We start from the raw sequence: 23236 nt of genomic DNA, 5'->3' as shown, positions 1-23236 counted from the left end.
AGGAGATCTATCAGACCCGCTGCCTCAGGAGAGCCCGCAGCAGCATCGGGGATTCCTCACACCCCAGCCACCACCTCTTCCAACTCCTACCCTCGGGGAGGCGTTTCAGGGCAATAAAGACAAAAACACACAGACTCAAAAACAGCTTCTATCCTACAGCTGTCATTGCCCTGAATACTGCACCATAACCAGTCCCTGAACAAGAACAACATGTGACCACCAACTGCGTCATATATTTATATTTATATTGCAAGACACGCAAACTTTTAGTCTATTTATTTTATACCGTTTCTGCACTATTTTTGTCTTGCACTATTTTGTCCTTTTGTCTGTTTTGTTTGTCTGCACTGCCCACGACAGCTGCTGTTCTCAATTTCATTGCATTCTTCTGAACAATGACAATAAAGGAATTCTGATTCTCATTCTGAACATGATGTGAGCGAGCGACCTGGCTGTCTTCAGCATGTCCAAGCATCTTGTTGGGAGAGTTTCAGCACGGCTGACAATTTAGCTGAGGTGGATAAGTCTTGATTTCTACTTGAAGACTTTTAAGGATTTAGCACCTGTGGAAGCACCATTTGTAGTTGTGTAAATGAAATGATTGAACAAGTTTGGAGCACTTCTAAAAGCAAAACTTGCACCTGTGTATTGTGAGTTGTGTACCTGCAGATGTTTTTTTCTCTTCAGAAATCATTCAATTGCAGGTGTCCAAGTTCTCCAAGTGTCAGATTCAAAAAAGTTGCATGCAAAAGCTCCTCTCCTCTGATTGGCTTTTTCTCCACTGACTGAAGGTACAGATGGTTTTTCAACAAATACGTCAGTGCAGCTCTGTGATGTGTGACTTGAAGATGAAGGAAGGAGAGTCTGTGAGTCTTGGCCAAGAACTTGAAATTGATGCAGACGAACAAATGTTTTTCACCTCATTTATTGCAACACGTTCTCCATTGGTTGTCCACATACACACACACACACACACACACACACACACACACACACACACACACACACACACACACACACAAAGCAGCACATTGTGCTTTCTTCTGACCAAATATGAGAAATGTAGAAATGCTTTCGGGTGACTGGGAGACTTCCCTCTTTCCATGTGGAGAATAAACACAGCTCTCCCCCGGTCTCAGATCAGCGTGACTTGTGGTCTTGTGGCGCCCCCTTGTGGGAAAAGGGAAGACGTGTGAATTGACTGAAACTCAGACAGTCCAAACTGTACAAATGAGGATTGTTGTTAATGTAACAGATGATCAATGATCCACCTCATTATCTGAGGCCCTTACACCAACTTTGAAAACACCATGTTGTTTGTCGGTCACTGCAAATGCCATTTGAATTTCAGAGCAACATCAGAAAGTTGGTCAAACAGTGCTGTGGAGAAGTGATTTTGGCATTGAAGGGGATGAAATGCTTGACAGACACAGACAAAAGAAGAGTGGAGGTGGTGTGGCGTTGTTCACTCACACCACTGTGGAGTTTCAGGTGCTGGAACACATGTGAAGCATAGATTACAATGGATTTCTGATGTACCCTCTTCTTAACCGTCCCTTTTTACCGTCTGGAGTAATAGTCTAGTGGTAGAGCGTACGCCTCTCACCCGAGAGCTCGTGGGTTCGCGTCCCGGCTCTGTCGTGTTGTTTTTTTCACTCATTGAAATTCTGGAATTAACTAAAATTGATTAACTAAAACTCACCAAAAACACCCCCAAAGCGTTTTTTCTTTTTCCTTCATGCCTGCCTGTTTGAGCTTTGCTCGTTCAAAACAAAAAACGCTGGCTAGCTTTAGCTCTTTTGCTCGAGCTTCTCTTCACCCAAAGACACACGAAAACGTCTTTTCCTGTTAGAAACTCACCAAGCGCAGACCCTTCAGACTCTTGCTCTTGCTTCATTGTTGCTTTCATCCGTAATCCCAGTTACAAATGATGACCGAGGGCCTGCGGGAGGGGGGCTCAGGGGAGCCATCTTCTCCGTGCCACGTCCACATGGGAAACAGAGCGTTTTCACGGGTAGGGGAGGGGCTGCCTCTCTGAGCAGCACAGCAACGAGCAAAGCTCAAACAGGCAGGCATGAAGGAAAAAGAAAAAACGCTTTGGGGGTGTTTTTGGTGAGTTTTAGTTAATTAATTTTAGTTAATTCCAGAATTTCAATGAGTGAAAAAAACAACACGACAGAGCCGGGACGCGAACCCACGAGCTCTCGGGTGAGAGGCGTACGCTCTACCACTAGACTATTACTCCAGACGGTAAAGAGGGACGGTTAAGAAGAGGGTACATCAGAAATCCATTGTAATCTATGCTTCACATGTGTTCCAGCACCTGAAACTCCACAGTGGTGTGAGTGAACAACGCCACACCACCTCCACTCTTCTTTTGTCTGTGTCTGTCAAGCATTTCATCCCCTTCAATGCCAAAATCACTTCTCCACAGCACTGTTTGACCAACTTTCTGATGTTGCTCTGAAATTCAAATGGCATTTGCAGTGACCGACAAACAACATGGTGTTTTCAAAGTTGGTGTAAGGGCCTCAGATAATGAGGTGGATCATTGATCATCTGTTACATTAACAACAATCCTCATTTGTACAGTTTGGACTGTCTGAGTTTCAGTCAATTCACACGTCTTCCCTTTTCCCACAAGGGGGCGCCACCAGACCACAAGTCACGCTGATCTGAGACCGGGGGAGAGCTGTGTTTATTCTCCACATGGAAAGAGGGAAGTCTCCCAGTCACCTGAAAGCATTTCTACATTTCTCATATTTGGTCAGAAGAAAGCACAATGTGCTGCTTTGTGTGTGTGTGTGTGTGTGTGTGTGTGTGTGTGTGTGTGTGTGTGTGTGGACAACCAATGGAGAACGTGTTGCAATAAATGAGGTGAAAAACATTTGTTCGTCTGCATCAATTTCAAGTTCTTGGCCAAGACTCACAGACTCTCCTTCCTTCATCTTCAAGTCACACATCACAGAGCTGCACTGACGTATTTGTTGAAAAACCATCTGTACCTTCAGTCAGTGGAGAAAAAGCCAATCAGAGGAGAGGAGCTTTTGCATGCAACTTTTTTGAATCTGACACTTGGAGAACTTGGACACCTGCAATTGAATGATTTCTGAAGAGAAAAAAACATCTGCAGGTACACAACTCACAATACACAGGTGCAAGTTTTGCTTTTAGAAGTGCTCCAAACTTGTTCAATCATTTCATTTACACAACTACAAATGGTGCTTCCACAGGTGCTGAATCCTTAAAAGTCTTCAAGTAGAAATCAAGACTTATCCACCTCAGCTAAATTATCAGCCGTGCTGAAACTCTCCCAACAAGATGGTTGGACATGCTGAAGACAGCCAGGTCGCTCGCTCACATCATGTTCAGAATGAGAATCAGAATTCCTTTATTGTCATTGTTCAGAAGAATGCAATGAAATTGAGAACAGCAGCTGTCGTGGGCAGTGCAGACAAACAAAACAGACAAAAGGACAAAATAGTGCAAGACAAAAATAGTGCAGAAACGGTATAAAATAAATAGACTAAAAGTTTGCGTGTCTTGCAATATAAATATAAATATATGACGCAGTTGGTGGTCACATGTTGTTCTTGTTCAGGGACTGGTTATGGTGCAGTATTCAGAGCAATGACAGCTGTAGGATAGAAGCTGTTTTTGAGTCTGTGTGTTTTTGTCTTTATTGCCCTGAAACGCCTCCCCGAGGGTAGGAGTTGGAAGAGGTGGTGGCTGGGGTGTGAGGAATCCCCGATGATGCTGCGGGCTCTCCTGAGGCAGCGGGTCTGATAGATCTCCTCCAGAGATGGAAGAGGGCAGCCAGTCAGCCTCTGGGCGGTGCTAATAATCCTCTGGAGCTGCTTCCTCTCCGCCACTGTACAGCGAGAGAACCACAAGCAGACGCCATGGCTGCGTTCCGACTCCACCAGGCAGCGGTAGAAGGACACCAGGAGCTCAGTTCTCAAGTTATTCTTCCTGACAATCCTCAGGAAGTAGAGTCTCTGCTGTGCCTTCTTCAGAATGGATGTGGAGTTTGCAGTCCAAGTCAGGTCTTGGCTGATGTATGTGCCCAGGAACCTGAAGTCTTTCACTATCTCCAGCCTGTCCCCGCTGAGTGTGATGGGCTGTATGTCTGGTTTACACCTCCTGAAGTCGACGAGCAGTTCCTTTGTCTTGGAGGTGTTGAGGGTGAGGTTGTTGATGGTGCACCAGTCTGACAGTCGCTCCACCTCCATCCTGTAAGCAGTCTCATCTCCTCCAGAGATGAGACCCACCACCGTGGTGTCATCCGCCAACTTGATGAAAGTTGTTGCACTGCTTACCGGGAAGGCTCTGGCTCTGGAAAAGCTCCTGAAAAACATCGTGTGTCTCATATTTTCATTGATTTTTTTAACTGAGATTTTCTATGTTTAGGTCTGGGCTTTTCTATGTATTCACATGTAAATATCATACACAATAGGACAATCTATTTTTAAATTTTTTTTGTTTTACAGTAAATTCACTCAAGTAGGAGAGAGTTACACAACAACTTCAAGTAACATGTTCATGAATGACCTCTGAACCTGACATACACCTTAGTAGCTGGAGTTCCAGACAAAGCTGCTTCACAGTCAGTCTCCAGTCTCCTCCTCCTCTAAGTGTGGCTGCTCAGCTGTGGGAATACAAGGATGCTGGAAAATGACAGATTGACAGACAGACAGGTGCGCGCGCACGGACACAGGCACAGGCACACACACACACACACACACACACACACACACACACACACACACACACACACACACACACACACACACTTTCTCCACTCTACTAAAGAACAAGTCATATGAATTTTATAGGACATGGGACCCTTTCTTGAACTGTTTGGACTGTTCCTCTGCACAGAAGTTGCGATCTGGCTTATTGTCCATAGCTTGGCCAAAGGAGTCTTAAGATAAGGACTTATCCTCCTTTTCTTTCTTTTTTTGTTTGTTTGTTTGTTGTTGTTGTTGTTGTTGTTGTTTTCTTCTTACTTTATGTTTTTGTGATGCTCTGCTTTGTAACACAGGCCTGGGACTGTACGGTAGTGAGTTCGGTTCCCGCATTAGCATACATACTGATCCACTACCCCTTAGCACTCCGTTTCAAAGGGGTAGGGCTAGAAGGAGAAATGGGATTGGGCCTTAGTTTACTGGTTACATGAATGACTTAAATGGGTGAAAAAAAACTACTGAGCTGCAGAACTCCAAATGCATGTTAAAGCTGCTGTTGTCTGATTTGGCCAATGGATCCAAACTTTATCAAGCCAGTTGGACCCAAGGCTTCAGAATGAGGTTTCTGTCAAATGGGTTTGTGACCTTGAAAGTACTTCATTGATCCTTCCATGGTTTAGGTACTACTTGACACTTGAACCATCCCATTCATGGTTAGCCTTGACTATGCACTCGGAGCTGCTGGAGGCCAGGTGGGATTCGAGTCTCAGAATTTGCCCTGTGTTTAGTTTTTCTCAGTCACTCTGGTGCCTTTATCACATCACATTTCACTTTTGCACAACAGTTCAATCTCCACAACATTCAGCCATTTACACAAATCGTAGTCGCAGTTTGTCATTCTGACAAATCAGATACTTCAGGACATGCATCACATGCTTTTCATACAACTCTGGCATTTAATGTGGTCATTTGCTCATGTCAGTCAAAATGAACTATACTTGGGAATGCTGGAGTCATTCTCTATAAAACTAACAGTCATTTCATTGCTTGAGTTGTTACATGCTAGAAAATGTACTAGTCAAAATCGGTCAAGCAAATCTGACATTTTGAATGTTTTTCCTGAGTGTCTCTTAAATCAAGCTATTCTCAGGTGAACTTCAGCTTCATTGATCAGGTGTGAGAAGCATTTTCTTATCAGTTGTAACAAGTCACTTTTCCATTGTCACTCAGCTGAATCCCATCAACCTTCACTTGACAAGCGTGTCAGACCCAAGCAGGACAGTGTGGATCATTTCTCCAACACTGACACAGAAATGGAAGGTCAGCCGCATGGAAAAGGGCTGAGGATGGGGAAGAGGACCAAACAGAGGAAGGAGATTGTCAGTACATCCCTGGTGAAATTAGGGCTCCACTTGTGGATCATGCTGTGCATCACGGCCTCATGATGGCCGAGGCTGATGGAAGGATGCGGGCAAACGTTGGAAGAACCACTGTGAATGTAATTTTTCCAGAATTTGGTTGTGAGAACAGGTGTGTATAATGACAGGAACTCAGCACCAAACAATCTGCTTTGAACTACTTTCATTGAGTCAAACATGAAGCTTACGGAATGTGTCACTTTTTACATTTTCAATTTAGACTCACAGCTTCACTGCAGCTCAGATTTAGTTTACTGTAGTGTACTGTAGACATTCAGGGATTTCAGCACCGCCTTCTGGCTTTCAGAACGTGTCAAATAGAATGAAAGTTACTAATGTAACTATGGTTCTATGAATCCCGGATGACCGCCAGAGCACTCTGTCACTCAGAATCTTCATGATCAGTCAAGGTGATTCTGTAGGAACCGAACCTGAGGTGACACTGGAGCTTATAACCTTTCTAGGGTCATGCACAAGGTCACCAGTGACGTTGTGGGTACACATACTAGAACTTCACATGTGTGAAGGGAACATTCAGAGCTTTCAGCATCTCCTTTTGGCAGTCATCCGGAATTAATACAACCATTGTTGCATTCTGTTTTTTTTTTTACCAACATCAAAAGCTGTTAAATCTGGAGTCTTGATTTTAAAAAAAACCCCAACATGGCAGTATTGCATTACTTCAGTTATTTTGTCAGCTATTTTATTTCGTCCTTCAGGAGAGCAGAATATTTGTTGCATGGTGAATGTGCGATTTTTAGATGTCTGTATTCAGAAAATTATGATGAAGGCTACCATTATTGATCACTAAAGGAGGTTGGACTGGTATCAGTACTGGATTGGTATCAGTATCAGATTGGTATTGGAATTGGCTAATACTCAATTTCATGCTACCGGCATGGGACATGAAGACATGAAAAGGTGGTATCAAGCCATCCCTAATACCCCACCCTCACCTCAGAGTCTGCAGACTACAGAGTGGACTCTCCAGAAAACCACACAGCTGCTCAGCTCCTGAATCCTGCAGCTTGTTGTTACTCAGGTCCAGATGTTTCAGGAGGGAGGGCTTCAGAGCTGAGACCACAGAAGAACAGCTGATCTCACGTCATCATGTTGTTTCCCTGCAGGAACTAGAGCCCTGAAGAGGAAGCGCGTCTTCCCTCGGGACCGAGTGCTTCAGGCGGGAAGCAAGGCCACATTTTGCTGCGTGGTGCCGGCGGCTCAGAGTTTTGACCAAATGTATCTGAGCGGCTACGGAGGAGCTGAGATGAACTCCTCTGAGATCAGCCATCAGACGTACGGCCTGACTCTGCTGCTGAAGCAGCCGTCAGAGGTCTGCGTCGACGTCAAGTGCCAAACAAACACCACTTCCTACGGAGCTTGTACTTATATCGGCTGTGAGTATGACGGATTCGGTCTGTTCTTCAGTCCACATGTTCGCTCCAGACGCTCTGACAGCTTCAGCTGTGAACTCCAGGAACGCCAGCTTGACATGGACCTGGACTGTGGAGCAGTACAAAGACCTCAATATAACATGCCAAACACTCATCAATCACGCTGAAACAGTGAGTGGATGATGGAAGGCTCCTCTGTGAAGCTCCTGTTTGAACCTGAATATCTTTATGATTTTCTGCATTGTGTCTCAAGGTTGAAAGCGTTGGAATGGGCCTTAAGGTTGCGGTTTTAAAGGAGCTGATCCCTCACTGGAGGTACAGTGTGAGGGTACGATGTGGAACAGCTCAGCACTTCTGGAGGTGGGGGGACTGGAGCAGAGACTTGGTCTTTCACACCAGAGGTGATGGTGAGTGCTGCACAGAGAGACAGGAGTGCTTTACGTCAACGAGAGTTTAACAGGAAGTGATGATCTGTTGGTCCCACAGTTCCAGAGGCTCTGAATGTGTGGATGCAGATGAAGGAAAACCACACACTGGTTATGTGGAAAGTGAGTCACATGACACTCACACACCTTCATGTTTTTAATGGTCAGATTTATACAATGATAATAGTCTGGAAAAGAAGTGTGGTTTTACAGACTTCAATTCATAACAGGAGAAATAGAAAAAAGTTATTTTGTTACTGCAGTATTACAGTTTTAGTGTCAAGATCTGAATCTCAGACTGAGTTCTGAGTGGTGAAGTGTGTTTTGTGTGCAGAAGCTGCTGGCCAATCAGAGCCAAGGAGAGATCCTGGACTACGAAGTGACCTGGACTAAAAGCAGAGAGGAAGAGCGGCAGATCAGGAGCGAAGTGGCAAACAGCAGTGAGAGTGTGACTCTGAGCCTGAACCCCGGGGAGGAGCACATGGTGACGGTCAGAGCCAGAAACACACATGGAAGCTCTTCTCCATCAACCATCATCATCCCCAGCAGGGGTCCAGGTAGGACTGGTAGGGAGTGAAAATCTGATCTCAGACCAGACGACGAGGAGTTGAATTGTTGACATGTTTTCAGCTCATTTTCTAATGTTTGCTTGAGCTGCCAAAGCAGTGTTTTTACCGTGGGCAGTTTAACTTCAGCCCATCTTAGTTCTTTGATAAATATCTTTATTGAAAGGACTCCAAATGTTTGACAAAGAAAAAATGTAAGAAATGAAAGATATGGCAGAATTCAGTATAAATCACTCTTTCACGTTTCCTTGACTCAGAAGAATATTTTTTTCTTCTCCAAATATAATCATATGGTATTTTATTGAATTCCTTGATGATATTTTTGGAAATGTGGCGTGACAAAGAGACATCCACACATCCAGATGTAGCTTTTGCTTTGTGGCAAATAAATGAAGGTTGACTTGGTGTTTTAATTTTTAGTGGTGAAATATGTTTGTGCAACATTTTGCTGCGAGCTAACACAGAGCTGGCGGTGCGAGCGGAGCGTGTGTACCTGAAGAGGAGATGAAAAAACAAAACAAAACAGTTTTTGTCAGTTTCCTTTCAGGTGAAGGGCAGGGTGAGATGAGGTTGTGCACACAGAGTCGCGTCGCCCCCTAGTGGCCAGACTTAACAGCGTCCATCCCAGCAGGCTGGCTGCGTCGCTCACAGATGATGACGTCAGCTTTAAACAGGACATTCGTCGCCTGTATAACCGCCCTGTGCGCGTGGCTACGTTAAAGTGTCACCGCGCCTGTGAGCTGGAAACAGCGAGCAACCAGGGTTCGAGTCCCACAGGGACCCGCTTCTCAATATGTGCCTGAAGCACCATGGTCGTCCCAGTGTCTGTTTCTGGGGGGGACAGATGCCAGATGGCCATCACTTAGCTAGCTAGTTACTTGCCAGATCGCCCAATAGCTTAGTTAGGTTTTTACTTTTCAAAACTAAACACATTCAACCACCTTCACTCACGCTCTTTATACACGCATGTACAACTGCTGCATTCTCACAAATCACAGCCTCACCTCTTTTACACTCATTTTCACACAATTTACATCCAAGACCATTTCAAAAAAACCTCATCACAGCCGATTGTCGCTTCACCCTGATGCTCTGTCCTGTGTCCGCTTCTTCTTCTTCTTCTTCTTCTTCTCATCGAAGCGTACTGCTGCCCTCTACAGCCACAGATCATTCATTGCTTCATATTTTCACATCAAGTCCAGACGAGTGAAGGAACTTTCAAACTGCTTCTACAGTCTTTTCACTCTTCTGCTCAGCTCCAAACATGGATTCAAGGGAGAAAACAGACAGTCCCAACTCACAAAAAGCTCAATACTGCACTTGCTAATGCTTCAACCTAAATGTACACAGAAATATCCCCTTTAAAACCCCTTAAGCCCGAGCGCCCCCCAATTGGGGGCCTGACAGCAAACATTTCAGAGATTGTCTAATAATATGCATTATTTCTGACAGAATGTCATGATGCTTATCCTCAAATTAAACAGCAAAACCTGGGCTAACCGAACATTTCAGCCATTATTACACACCCCAAACACAGCTCAAACACGAACTAAATGAATTATGAACTATATTCGTGACCGTGTCAACCCACTTGCCGAAATATTGATAATAGCGCAATTTAACCTGATACAATTCACACAAACAGCCTCTCATATGAGAGCTGAGACTCCGCTGATTACAACCATAGCACTCAAAGCCCTCTAAAACCACAGAATCCGCCACAAAATGCCACAGAACAGCCAACAGCAAGATCGCTTTTTCAAACTGCGGTAAATAAAAAAAACAATCGCCTCTTACCTGGACATTTGGCCGGATGTCGTCCAAGTTATGCATTTATTGTCCATCGGGGGTCGCTTAGCATAGCTACCTAGCATTCTCTGAGCAGCTGTGGAGCTGAGCGCCTGTATAACAGAGGAGGCTAGGGCCGAAGGAGGACGACCTCTGACCCCGTCAGCTCGGGGATCGGCTGAAGAACCAGCCTCAGTTCTTTTCTCTTCGTCGTCATGCAGCAGCATCAGCTTTACAGTGAAATCAGAGTGGAAATGTGTTTCTAGATTGAAGTCCAAAGAGGCGGGGCTGATCAGGAAAACAGAAGAGTCGGCATGTGGTCAAACTTTTCATGAGAAAAATATGAAGACAAGTGATAAAGAATTTTTCCAAACACATGGTTGACTTGGTTTGTCTTTATGAATCATTAAACAGAAGACAAAACAGCATTAAACAGATGAGCTGTCAGACTGTGGAACCCCCCTGGTCTGATCAGGCTGTGAAAGTGAGAAGATATGAGAACAGTAAACAGGCTCAGATGTTTGCAGACATCTTGGCGGCGGCGAGCTTCAGGTCTCTGGAGTGAGCCTGGATGCGCTGGTGGAGCTTGTCCACGGCGGCGGACAGGGTGTTGTAGATGGCCTGGAGGGGACAGGAGGAAGGCGTCAGCGTGGGAACAGGAAGTGGCCTGCCGCTGCTGCGGGAGGCCGCCGGTACCTGGGCTTTCTCCGTCTCCTCGCCGCAGACGTCCCTCAGGCTCTTGATCTCGGCCCTCAGCTGCTGCGTCTGGCCGGAGATCTTCTGGATCTTGTCGGCCATCTCCTCGCGCCTCTGGTGGATGTGGGTGCACTGGCTGAAAGAGCGGCTCGGGTCAGCGGGGGCGTGAGCGCGGTGGACGGCGTGCGGCGCGGAGGAGCGCAGGCCCGTACCCGAGCACCTCCTTCACGTGCTGCTCCTTCACCTCCTTCTTCTGCCGCCGGATGTTCAGCTTCATGTCCAGAGCTCGCTTCAGCTGGCCCTCCTCCACACACAGGTTCTTCAGCTCCTTCTGCAGCTTCACACACACGCACGCACGCACGCACGCACGCACGCACGCACGCACGCACGCACACACACACACACACACACACACACACACACACACACACACACACACACACACAACTGATAAACACAAGAAACTAATTTCCTTCAAAGAAAGCTGAGAAAAGAGCCACGCTCACACGCCTGCGTGTGTGTTTCAGTTTAACTATCCTTCCTAACCCTGTTGGAACCAGAGACCGGGAGACCATTTCCAGGACCAGGAGGTTGGTCCTGATGGCAATGAACACCTGGAGTAGGACGTGAATCTAGGATTTGGGGACCTGCGCTGACCCAACAGGGGGTGGACAGAGGCATGTTGGGACGGACCGTTCCAAGTGACAGCCCGGACGACCCATGCTGTCTGACTGAAGGAGAAAGCAGCCAAGTGGTATCACATCTGTCACACTCGCCTCTCTAGGTTGAAGAGCTCCATACCTGGAGGAGAGGACACACCGGCCTCCTAACCTGAAGAGAGGACTGTGGGAAGTCAGTTTTCCACCGAGGCAGTTGAGTATCAACACTCATCTCACCATTTTGTTTTAAACTGTTGCTTGTCTGAACATTGCTTTATTTATTCATTAATTGATGTACTTATTTATTATGTACTTGGAGACATGCTTGCAGACCATGCAGAAATGTATGTTTTGCAGGAATGTTAATTTTGTGGTCCTAAAATCTGTTTTTGGCCAAGAGGGGGATTTGTGGGAAATCTTACATTTTATTTGAGTGCTTGCTTGCGTGGGAAAACTGAAATTCATTTTTTTTATAAATTGTAATATTTGTTTTGTTCTGTTCTAGGAGCTGGTGGTGGAGTCAAGTGGTGGTGGTGGTGGATTCCCCTGGTGGTGGTCGTCTCCGTTTAGTTTGTGGTGCACTTCCTTTTTTTGGTTTGCTGTGTTGAGTTTTTGTGTTTTCCCTGAGTTTAAGGTTTCTACCCCCTCTGGTTCTCCCCCTCCCCAGTCACGGTTAAGCCCCAGCTCCTCGTCCCCTTTTTCACTGTAAGTGTGTTTGTGTGTGTGCATGTGCGTGTGGGTGAGAGCAAGAGAAATAAGAAAACTTGCTTCACTATTTTAGCAATTCTTGGCCTTATTTTAAAAATACTGTTGTAATAAAGAATTGTTTTAATTACATTTCTTCTTGTAAATAAAACCTGTCCAAACTTAACCAACTGGTCTCCGCCTCTCAGTAAGGTTATGAATCTGTGTGCTTTGGCTTTAATTCTCTAGGTGCAATTCCTGGAGTGGCGTTGTTGGTTTTTTAGTTAATAGTGAGATTGATAAATTACAATACCGCTCCGCGCCACAATTGCAAAAAGGTCTGTCTGTTTTACTTTACTAAACAGATATTTATGTGAATAACAAACCAAAAGCACTGCTGCAAAAATAAAGGCCAGATTTATTGAAAAATACAAACATATTATTTGAGTATGACACAAAGAGCTAACTATGCACACCAAAGCATTTCCACACAATTATATACAACACTATAAAAAAAAGGATTAATAATAACTGAATAGCCGTGCTAAGAACACATCAAACTATTTACAACATTCAGAGTCCCAGACTCCATCACTCCTTGGTCCTCTTCTGCCGCATCTCTTGCATCCACTGGTCAAGTGGCACACCAGCATTCTGTGGGCAGGACACATGACCATAGTACTGGCTGTGCCCACTTTCCTTGGTGCGGGGCTGGTGACACTGGCCACATTTGTTTTTTTCAACCGTCCGTTTGTAAGCCCTGCGAGTGGGGGGAGGAGGAGGAAGAGGGCCAGCAGGTGCAATTGGTCCCGGCATATGGACTGGTGGAGCCCGGAATATAGAGGGGCTTGTGGAAAGTGTGGGATTGAAAACAACAGGTACAGGGATCAACATAGGCTGTGGTAGTTGTGGTGGAAGTGGTTGTGGTTGTTGTGGTGGTGGTGCTGCTGCCTGCCTGGGAAAGATCTGCCTCTGAGCAGACAGCCTTGGGCGAACTGCTGGTGGAGCACTCACAGATGGCGATGCAGGGTGTCTTCTCTTGAGTACAGCCTGCCCTCCTGTGCTTTCGGGGAAGTTGTACAAAAGTTTTGGACCAGGATGTATTGGTGCAGCAGTGGCTCGTACCTGAGGTGGTAGCAGAGGCGTGGAAGCTACAGGAATTGGGGCAGGCAGATTGACCCCCTGCAGCAAAATTCTGCAGTCCTGTCGCTTTAGTCTTTTATTGTGCCCCTGCGTCAGAGTTGTTTGGTTGACTGCATACAGCTGAATGGTGGTATCCTGCATTACATGCCTTTCCCAAGGACCAGCTGCCTAATTCTGTTGTCGTCCCTGAGAATCAAATGTAAACCTCGTGAGAGCATGTCCATCCTTTTTTGAGGGCTCGTGTGAATGTTGCAGAGCTTTATGAAGACTGATTCCACCAGGCGACAACAGTCTGGCCACTGGGCAGGAGATCCCGAGGAACCGAGGACACAGCGGGTCCTGCTCTCCACCCCTGGTGTAAATTCTGCTTTGGACCTGGGTTGTTTATACCGCCCGGTGGTCAGGCGCACTTGGTGCCGAGCGGCGTAGGCCACACGCTGCTGATCATGTGGCAGTAAATTTTGCCACAGAGCAATGATGGTGCTGGCCTGCTGATTAGAAAGGGTCTGTGCATTTTCAGTCCGCAGTGCCACCAAGTACTCTGCCAGGCTGTTCACTCGGTCCATCCCTGGAATATGATGCTCATCCTCAGCCTGACAATGTAACAGTAAATGAACAATTAAAAACAATCCTACTACAAGCAAAAACATAACATTTAAGTGCAATATAACCTGATATTACCTCCTGTTCAGGTGCTGCTGGGCTCATAGCTGGTGGCCTGCAAGGAACATCAGCTGAAGCAGTGGAGACAGAGGTGGTGATGGTGGTGGGAAGAGGAGCAGCAGAGGCTTTGCTGGAGGTGGAACATGATGCACCAGTGGACTGTTACAGAAGATAAGATGACCATTAGTAATAGACCGTTGTAATAAAAAAAATATGGTATCCAAGGATGAACAAGAACATCCCACCTGTCTGTGAGAGTGTGCCCGGCTCTTTGCAGATGGAGCAGAGAGAGAGAGCAGCAGGTGGAGCAGAGAGAGAGAGCAGCAGGTGGAGCAGAGAGAGAGAGCAGCAGGTGGAGCAGAGAGAGAGAGCAGCAGGTGGAGCAGAGAGAGAGAGCAGCAGGTGGAGCAGAGAGAGAGAGCAGCAGGTGGATCTGTGGCAACAGCAGTGGTGACAGTGGGAGGGAGAGGAGCAGAGTCTGAGCTGGTGGTACTCAAATCCACAGTCTGAAAAAGATTGTAACACAAATAAAACTTTATACTCAAGCAAAAATAAAACACGTTAAAAGTCATTTTAGAATATCATAAATAGCAGGTGTTCCAGATAAGACTATCACCAATACTCACAGCAACTGTAGAGGTCAGCAGAGCAGCTGGAAGGTGGGTGGGAGCAGGGAGGCATGGGGCAGACGAGATGGGATCAGATGCAGGAGGTTGGGGAAAGGTGGGGCTTTCCACAACACAGACTGGGGAGGTGATGGTTGGTGGTGGCTGAGAAGATGGGCTTGTGGTGTCCAAGGATCCTACGGTGGGGTCTACGTCTGCATCTTCAAAGCCTTCGTCTTCAAACTCCCCCTCTGTGCCAATGTCCTCCAGCAGCTGGTCGGTCTCCTCGGTGTCAGGCTCTGTGTTCTGCATGGCCCTTCCTGTCTGCCTGAACAGGTAATCGATACCTATCAGCTCTCCTGGGATAGAAAGTAGAAAAGAAAATTGATAAAAAAACAATGGCAACTAATTAATCATGTTGTTCTTTATGTATTTAAGGGCACTTGAGGGGAAATTCTGAACTCACCCGTGTACACAGACGGAGGTTGGAAAGAAGGGACGAGTTTCCTTCCAAGCACCTTGGTACTGTAGGTGTTGACACAGGGAACAAGGTCACCTGAGCAGCTTCGCAGTGACGAGGTCTGGACTGCCAGAGAGGCAGCTTCTCTGTCCTGGTTCCGTCTGTTGAGGCCATCCAGGAGGTACAGCTGGAAATTCACACTGTTGGCACTCGTTCCTAAAAATACATTAAAACAAATAAACACTGTAAGCAGTTGATTGATTGATTGATTGATTGATTGATTGATTTATTTATTTGAGTTTGCAATACAGATGCTGTGTCTCCATTGCAATAATGTAAAGCTTATCACATTTACCTTGCTGATGAATAAGGGATTAATACAAACCTGGAATGAACCTCTGTAGACGACAGTGGAAAGATTCCAGTGACGACGACCCCCTGGCACATCGGTATTTTGGGAGAATGATGCCCTCCTTGGTGGTGGTACTTCCAGTCTGGGTGTACAGGAGCACACCTGGTTGGTCCTGAATGCATTTTATGTGCCTTTTCTGGACTCTCCAAATGTTCTGCATCCTCTCCTGGTCTAAGAGAGGCACACCAAGAAGGTCTCTGCCCTTCACACCCATCAGCTCGTTAAGCAGCCCCTCAATCATGATGATGGTCTGTGGCTCTCCTCTTGTCCGTCTTCTGCAGTGCAGGGCCAGGTCCTCTTTGGTGATCTGCTGGTCCACCAATTTATCAGTGAGGAACACCTTCTCTCCTCAGCTGCTCCCTCTTGGCCCTCCGCAGCAAGGAAACATCACCGCTGTCCCACTCAAAGATGCAGCAGGACAGCTTGGCCATGAAGGTGGGGTACAGGGGATGTGCCTCATTTGTGCATCCAGACGCCAGCCGCCGCACGAAGTGGTAGATGTCAAGTTTTACAAGCACATCTGGCCACCCACCAAAGCTCTCTTTCAGCTTTGTCTGTTCTCCTTGCTGCGTGCAGCAGTCAGTGTCAACATAGAGGAGTGAGGAGGAGCCACTCCAGCATCACTGTAGCGCCGGATGAGCCCAGCAGCCATCATGTGGAGCCCAGGACCCTCCTGAGCAGTCAAGACACTGATGAGGATTTGGCCCACCTCATTACTCACTGATGAGAGCCACAGACCAGTCCCTCTGGCAACGCCAGACAGTTTTTTGGTGATCTATAATGACACAAAAGCCCACATACAGTGTTGTGATTTCAGATGGGACGAAGCACATTAGTATCACATTTCATCTTCATAAAAACCACAGCATTCAGAGTTCAGGTTGTGATTTAGTGTTGTCATATATGACTGAAAATAATAATTTCATATCGAAGGATGTCCATCGAAGTGATCTACCTTTTTGGTGGAGTCCATTTTCAGGATGGTGCCAAATGTGGACGTTATTGTGGTTTTAATGTGGTCCAGCCTGCTCAAAATGTCTGGCCCATACAGAGCCAACATCCAGCGGTGACTTGGTACTGCTACTGGCTCAGAGGCTCCTGGAATGTGACGGGGAGCAAGCTGGGCCGAGCTGCAAAGTCAGAGCATGCCCCAAGATATCGGCAGAGGCGCTTCAGCCACTCCTCGCTGTGGTTTTCTTTCAGCTGTTTAACCAAACGTGTGGGGCTGTTTCCCAGCGTCCTCTCCCTCAAAAACCTAATGACACGGATGTCACATGCAAATCTGTTAAGAGAAAGAGAAAGATAAACAAAAGAGACACACAGAATTAATAAACACAGCTAGTGATCAATCTGCTTTGATTCCAAACATTTATCAATCTGGTTTACTCACTTCTGCGTCAGGATCAGCCTGAACTCCAGCCTGTGAGCCATATCCAGCTGGTCAAGGATGGTCTTGCTGGAGGAGATGTCATTTGTTTTGCACCCAGCTGACTTGCATCTCAGAGTCTCTGTGATTAAAATGTAATAACTGTCAATATCCAAGACTTTGCGCGCTCTCTTGTGGACACCAGCACCTGTGAGCTGCTTTCTGCACACAGGGCAGTGCAGCCTCACTTTCCACAAGTGATGCGGCATCCACAGGAGGAGCTTGTGGGTGAAAAACCGCTCTGGAGTAGGAGCCTGATGGTAAATAAGAGCAGGCTCTGGTGGTGCGGACCACAACTCCAGGTCTACTCGCAGTCGCTGGTTTTTCCAGATGGCGGCTGAAATCCATCTCTGATCCTGAGCTGGTATCTTTTTTTTCATCTCCGCTGGCAGCCAGTAAAGCTCAGAACCTGGAGCTGTCTGTGCTTCTCCTGCTGGAGCGTGAACAGGGTCGGATGTGGAGAGCTCAGAGGGAGCAGTCGGAGGTGGAGCAGTCGGAGGTGGAGCAGATGGGACACACGCAGAGGTCGTAGCAGAGGACAGTGGGATTGGAGGAGCTGAGGATGAGGCTGATGCTTCCTCATTGTTTCAAGACAGCAATGTAAAGACAAAATAATGAGGATGCCATTATTACTTGAAGTTTTGTAAAACATTAATGGAAAGAAAATAACTGGAGTGAAAACTTCCTCAGCGCTCTCTCAGTCGCTGGTGGGATGGAGGTGGCAGAGGGCCGCTTTGCCACAGGTGAGGGAGGAAGAGACAGAGGAGAGACCGTCTGAATAAATGTCCTGGGACTGCGGGCAGGTGACTGTGCTCTGCTTGTCGTGGCACTTGCAGGGGTGCTGGAGGACACAGAAGAGCTGGAGGCCTGATGAGAGAGGGAGAGAGAACAGCTAAAAACATCATCCATTGAAATGAGCCGGACAACACCGTGCTGCTGCTACATTACCTCGCTGACATGTTTTCTGGCGTGGTGCTGGTAAGTCACATCACTTACTTAGGAATCCATATTTCTCCCAGGCTGTCAGAGTTGATGACTTTAAATTTCACTCCATTACTCAAAACAATAAACGATGATTTCCAACGATGGATGAACATACCACTATCACTATTAGGCAGAATAGCAACAATAAAGATGACAATCCTCCCCAAAATTAACTATCTCCTTTCAGTGATCCCCACTCACCCACCTCACATCTGGTTTCACTCTCTTGATTCATCCATCAATAAATTGTATTGGAAAAATAAACCCCCAAGAATAAAACTGACCACACTTCAGAAAACAAAAACATTAGGCGGACTCAATGCACCACATTTTCACCAGTATTCACGAGCAAATCAGCTTCAGTATATCTACAAATGGACCCACCCCACTCAGTCAGACAACACTTGGTTAGACATAGAACAGACAGTTAGTAATGAAATACATTGAGCAGATTTACCATTTCTCACTCAGTCTATCAAAAAACACCCCTGTTTCAAAAACCCCACAATATCATCGGCTCTGACAGCCTGGTGGAAATTACACAGCATCACTGACTCCACTCTGGCACCCTCACTCTTCACCCCCATCTGGCACAACCCGGACTTCACCAGCAATAAACAACCATTACACTGAAGCTCCTGGACAGATAAAGGGATCACTCGCCTCAAACACATCTTCAACAATAACACCCTGGTCCCATTCCCGCTTCTGGTCCAGAAGTTCGGCATCAGGAGCCAACAGTTTTTACAATACCTACAGGTTTCATCATCCATCCAATCAGCAATGAAAAACAGAAACATTGAAAAAACAGAACACAAATTGCATTTTTTGCCTGCAAGCTAAATTTACTTGGCTACAATACTTCAACCAATCAGCACTTCAAAACAAAAACGCTGGCTAGCTTTAGCTCTTTTGCTCGAGCTTCTCTTCACCCAAAGACACACGAAAACGTCTTTTCCTGTTAGAAACTCACCAAGCGCAGACCCTTGCTCTTGCTTGATTGTTGCTTTCATCCGTAATCCCAGTTACAAATGATGACCGAGGGCCTGCGGGAGGGGGGCTCAGGGGAGCCATCTTCTCCGTGCCACGTCAACATGGGAAACAGAGCGTTTTCACGGGTAGGGGAGGGGCTGCCTCTCTGAGCAGCACAGCAACGAGCAAAGCTCAAACAGGCAGGCATGAAGGAAAAAGAAAAAACGCTTTGGGGGGGTTTTTGGTGAGTACATAACTATATAACAAGGTTAAAACATAGAAAAAGTGAATTTTGCATGATACAGCCCCATTTAAAGCTCGAAAAAAATAGTCCAAAATGTGGGAACATTTGCTTGTAACAAGCAAAGAAACGTTGTGGTGTAAGAAATATTGACTTAAAATAAGTGTTGTGCTTTCTTGATGAAGCTGACTTGAAGAATGTTTTAGTTATTTCCAGATTTTCGATGAGTGAAAAAAACAACACAACAGAGCCGGGACGTGAACCCACGAGCTCTCGGGTGAGAGGCGTACGCTCTACCACTAGACTATTACTCCAGACGGTAAAAAGGGACGGTTAAGAAGAGGGTACATCAGAAATCCATTGTAATCTATGCTTCACATGTGTTCCAGCACCTGAAACTCCACAGTGGTGTGAGTGAACAACGCCACACCACCTCCACTCTTCTTTTGTCTGTGTCTGTCAAGCATTTCATTCCCTTCAATGCCAAAATCACTTCTCCACAGCACTGTTTGACCAACTTTCTGATGTTGCTCTGAAATTCAAATGGCATTTGAAGTGACCTACAAACAACATGGTGTTTTCAAAGTTGGTGTAAGGGCCTCAGATATTGAGGTGGATCATTGATCATCTGTTACATTAACAACAATCCTCTTTTGTACAGTTTGGACTGTGTGAGTTTCAATCAATTCACACGTCTTCCCTTTTCCCACAAGGGGGCGCCACCAGACCACAAGTCACGCTGATCTGAGACCGGGGGAGAGCTGTGTTTATTCTCCACATGGAAAGAGGGAAGTCTCCCAGTCACCCGAAAGCATTTCTACATTTCTCATATTTGGTCAGAAGAAAGCACAATGTGCTGCTTTGTGTGTGTGTGTGTGTGTGTGTGTGTGTGTGTGTGTGTGTGTGTGTGTGTGTGTGTGTGTGTGTGTGTGTGTGGTGTGTGTGTGTGTGTGTGTGTGCGTGAGCGTGTGTGCGTGTGTGTGTGTGGACAACCAATGGAGAACGTGTTGCAATAAATGAGGTGAAAAACATTTGTTCGCCTGCATCAATTTCAAGTTCTTGGCCAAGAGTCACAGACTCTCCTTCCATCATCTGTCTATCAATCAATTTAACAAAAGATCAAGAAATATTCCTGCAGTATTAAATAAACTACATTCCCTTTCTCAAAATCTGAGGCTGTGACTCAGTGAAAAAGCAACTAAAAAGTTCCTCAAAGGTTCAACAACTGCATTAATGTTGTAAAAAACTTTATAAGCATCAAATTCAAGTTCTATTCAACTTCATGAGCATTAATAATTCAGTCTAATATATCTTTCTCCGAGTCCTTATTTATGCTGCTGGCCAGGTATGTGGCTGAAACCAAGGGCATTCTCCAGCAGCCACATGAAGGCTGGCCCTTGGTATTTGCCAAACTGCAGCTTGCAGCTGGCCAGAAGCTGCGTCCTGTCAGATAGATCTCCACCTCGGGAATGCACAAATTCACAAGTTCTGACAAGTTCTGTAGTTTGGTCCATGTGCAAACGGGTCCTCTCCTTCTGCTTGGCCTCAGCGGTGGGCACCAGCACTCTCCCTTCAGGGTGAACAGGGAAGACTGCACTCTCTCCAATTACAAGATGGAAATAAGCAAATGAAATCATGACTATTACAACAAATGACACTGCCATATTGCCATCTGAATGAGAGAAATGAGTCGCCTGGGTGATTCATTCTAATATTTACTAAATACTGGTCACAGGAAAACTTCCAATCTCCACAAAATCATGTCTTTACACTTTTACGACACAGTTTTATATTGGCCAAAGTCAAAGGATGGTTTAATAGTACACATACACATTTCACATCAACATATCACATTTAGAACTCAAACTTATGATACGCATTAGCTGTTGGAGATAAGTTCTACAGGGAAAGAAAATCTTTTTCATTTTTCCATATTTTATTTTGAAAATGTCATGAACTACACTTGAACAATTTACAGAGATGTTTGGGAAAAATATTGAAAAGATAAAATATTAGGCTTCCCACATCGCAATACTGCTTCAGCTTTCACATTTTAAAACTTTCATTTAGCAGGTTTTAACTTTAAATACGCAAATGCGCCCAGTTTTGCGCATGCGCACTGGAGATTGACGTAAAACCAAACAAACGTTCTGATTGGCCAAAAACGGGCCACGATTTATCAGCAAGCACATTATTTGCCATCAATGGGCTGAAACGGGGCTTTAAATTGCTAGAACGTATTGCCAAGCTCTCGGGAGCATGCGCATTTAGCCTCACTAGCGTGACCACAGAGCTGGGCTGGCCCACATCCAGCCCGTTGTTGTTCAAGTTCATTGTGAAAATGTTTCTTTTTTTTCTTCAATGAAAAAGAATCTGGCATTTCTGCCTGGACTCTGCCATCTACCTGTTGAGCCTGTGAAAAGCCAGTCGCTATTGATTAGTTGGGTCTGCAGAGAAGAGGAGCTGATCCCGGTGAGTCGGTGGCACAGAGAGCAAAGCATTGGGCCCTTTTTCAGGTGTGTTTGACTTGTTTGTGCTGTGAAAGTGTAGGTGACATTTGTTAGTTGGTTTTCGGTGTGTTTTCATATGAAGCTGAACGTGGAGTTTGATGCAGCAAACAGTGTGTTGAAATGAAGTGAGATTTGGCGCATGCGCACTGGAGGCCAACGCATCCTCGTGACGTCAGTAGGCTTAAATACGCCCTCTGTCTTTGTTCTACTGGGCCCCCGTAGTGTAGCCTTGCGGTTAGCAACACAGGCCTGGGACTGCAGGGTAGCGAGTTCGGTTCCCGCATTAGCATACATACTGATCCACTGCAACACGATCGAGACACACATGAACCACCTTAGAACCGCAGAGCTACTCTGCGGGGGCTACTTTTGCCCACATTCTTTACACCATCCTGTTTGCCAGCTTTCCACCACCGTAACCTGTTCAATGTGCTTTTAGCATGCCAGCTAATGTTAGCTACTCTTGCTAGCATCGCTTCATTATACTCTGTTACTTTGGACATTTCTCCATTTTATTTTCACAAACTCATTTTTCTTTCAACAAATGAGCGAAAAACCACTGGAGAAAAACTCGAATACTCAACACTAAATAATATCTGGGGGACTTCAACACAACTTTATTTGCACATTAAATCAATCATAGTTCGCTCAATACTGCGCATTTTTTTCGTCTGCAAACGTCATTCAAAGAGGCATGATAGAGGCCACAATTTTTGGCGTTTTCAAATGTTTATAATGAATAAAATAATATTTTAGAAGATGCTGGCAGAGCTGTATGCCGTAGTCTAATAATTAATTAGGGATATATCTAGGTTTAGAGCTAGGTTCCTGCTATGTCTCAATAATTATTCATCACTGGCGGTTTTAATAGACTAATTTAATATTTGTTATTATTTTTGTTTAATTTTATATATCTTTATCTATTTATATACACATGTCAAAATATAATATAATAATATAATATAAAGTCATAAGTAAGTAATGTATGCCATGTAATCAATAGAATATTTCCCTTCAACAACGCTTACAGCCTGAGAATGAGAGGTTCTAAGAAACTTTAAGGAATAAAATAGAATGAAAAAAGAAGAAAGTGAACTCTTAGATGATTTTGTGTTGATCTCCTGTTTCATTTTGCATATTTTCCAAAGACAGAAATGTGAGGAAGAAGTGAGAGATCGCTCTAAGGAGGGAGAATTTCCCAGCAAGAGACTCGTCTGTGCTGTATAGTGAGACTTCAGAGAGCAGGATTTCCACAGGACAGGACAAGGTTGTCCGCCTTAGAGATGGCGTTATTCCATCCATCTTTTTTTTTTTTGTACATATAGTCAAAACAATATGACTATGTGCATAGGAACGAATAAAAAGACAAAAGGCTTGTACAAATGCTGCTCCTGCACAAATTCAAAGTGAAAAAAAGAAATGACCATGTAAAAGTCGTACATAAGAAGATGACTTAAAATCCAGCACAAAAACAGAAAAAGAAAGAGAAAAGAAAAGAAAAA

General features: G+C 45.4%; 1 protein-coding gene and 3 long non-coding RNA genes across 4 annotated transcripts in view; 2 read left to right on the top strand and 2 right to left on the bottom strand.

Moving 5' to 3' along the window:
• Positions 1–23236, top strand: part of LOC115388518 (heparan sulfate 2-O-sulfotransferase 1-like) — a gene marked incomplete at its 5' end in the record, with an annotated part of 183075 nt that overhangs the window by 105334 nt on the left and 54505 nt on the right. The window lies entirely within an intron of this gene.
• The window catches only part of LOC115388735 (uncharacterized), a 32456-nt gene continuing 17006 nt past the window's right edge, over positions 7787–23236 (top strand). The window contains exons 1-2 of the long non-coding RNA XR_003931498.1: positions 7787–7907; positions 7987–8048. This is a non-coding gene — a long non-coding RNA (uncharacterized LOC115388735). The remainder of the gene's footprint in view (positions 7908–7986; positions 8049–23236) is intronic.
• LOC115388739 (uncharacterized) lies at positions 10682–11238 on the bottom strand. The gene is made up of 3 exons (XR_003931502.1): positions 11188–11238; positions 10976–11111; positions 10682–10900 (listed from the first exon to the last, which is right to left on the bottom strand). It is a non-coding gene; the product is annotated as an uncharacterized LOC115388739 (long non-coding RNA).
• On the bottom strand, positions 16278–17068 carry LOC115388748 (uncharacterized). The gene is made up of 3 exons (XR_003931510.1): positions 16992–17068; positions 16557–16883; positions 16278–16376 (listed from the first exon to the last, which is right to left on the bottom strand). It is a non-coding gene; the product is annotated as an uncharacterized LOC115388748 (long non-coding RNA).

This window comes from Salarias fasciatus, chromosome 5 (assembly GCF_902148845.1).
Source record: "Salarias fasciatus chromosome 5, fSalaFa1.1, whole genome shotgun sequence".
Lineage (NCBI taxonomy): Eukaryota > Metazoa > Chordata > Actinopteri > Blenniiformes > Blenniidae > Salarias > Salarias fasciatus.
This window is presented reverse-complemented; position numbering and strand designations above follow the sequence as displayed.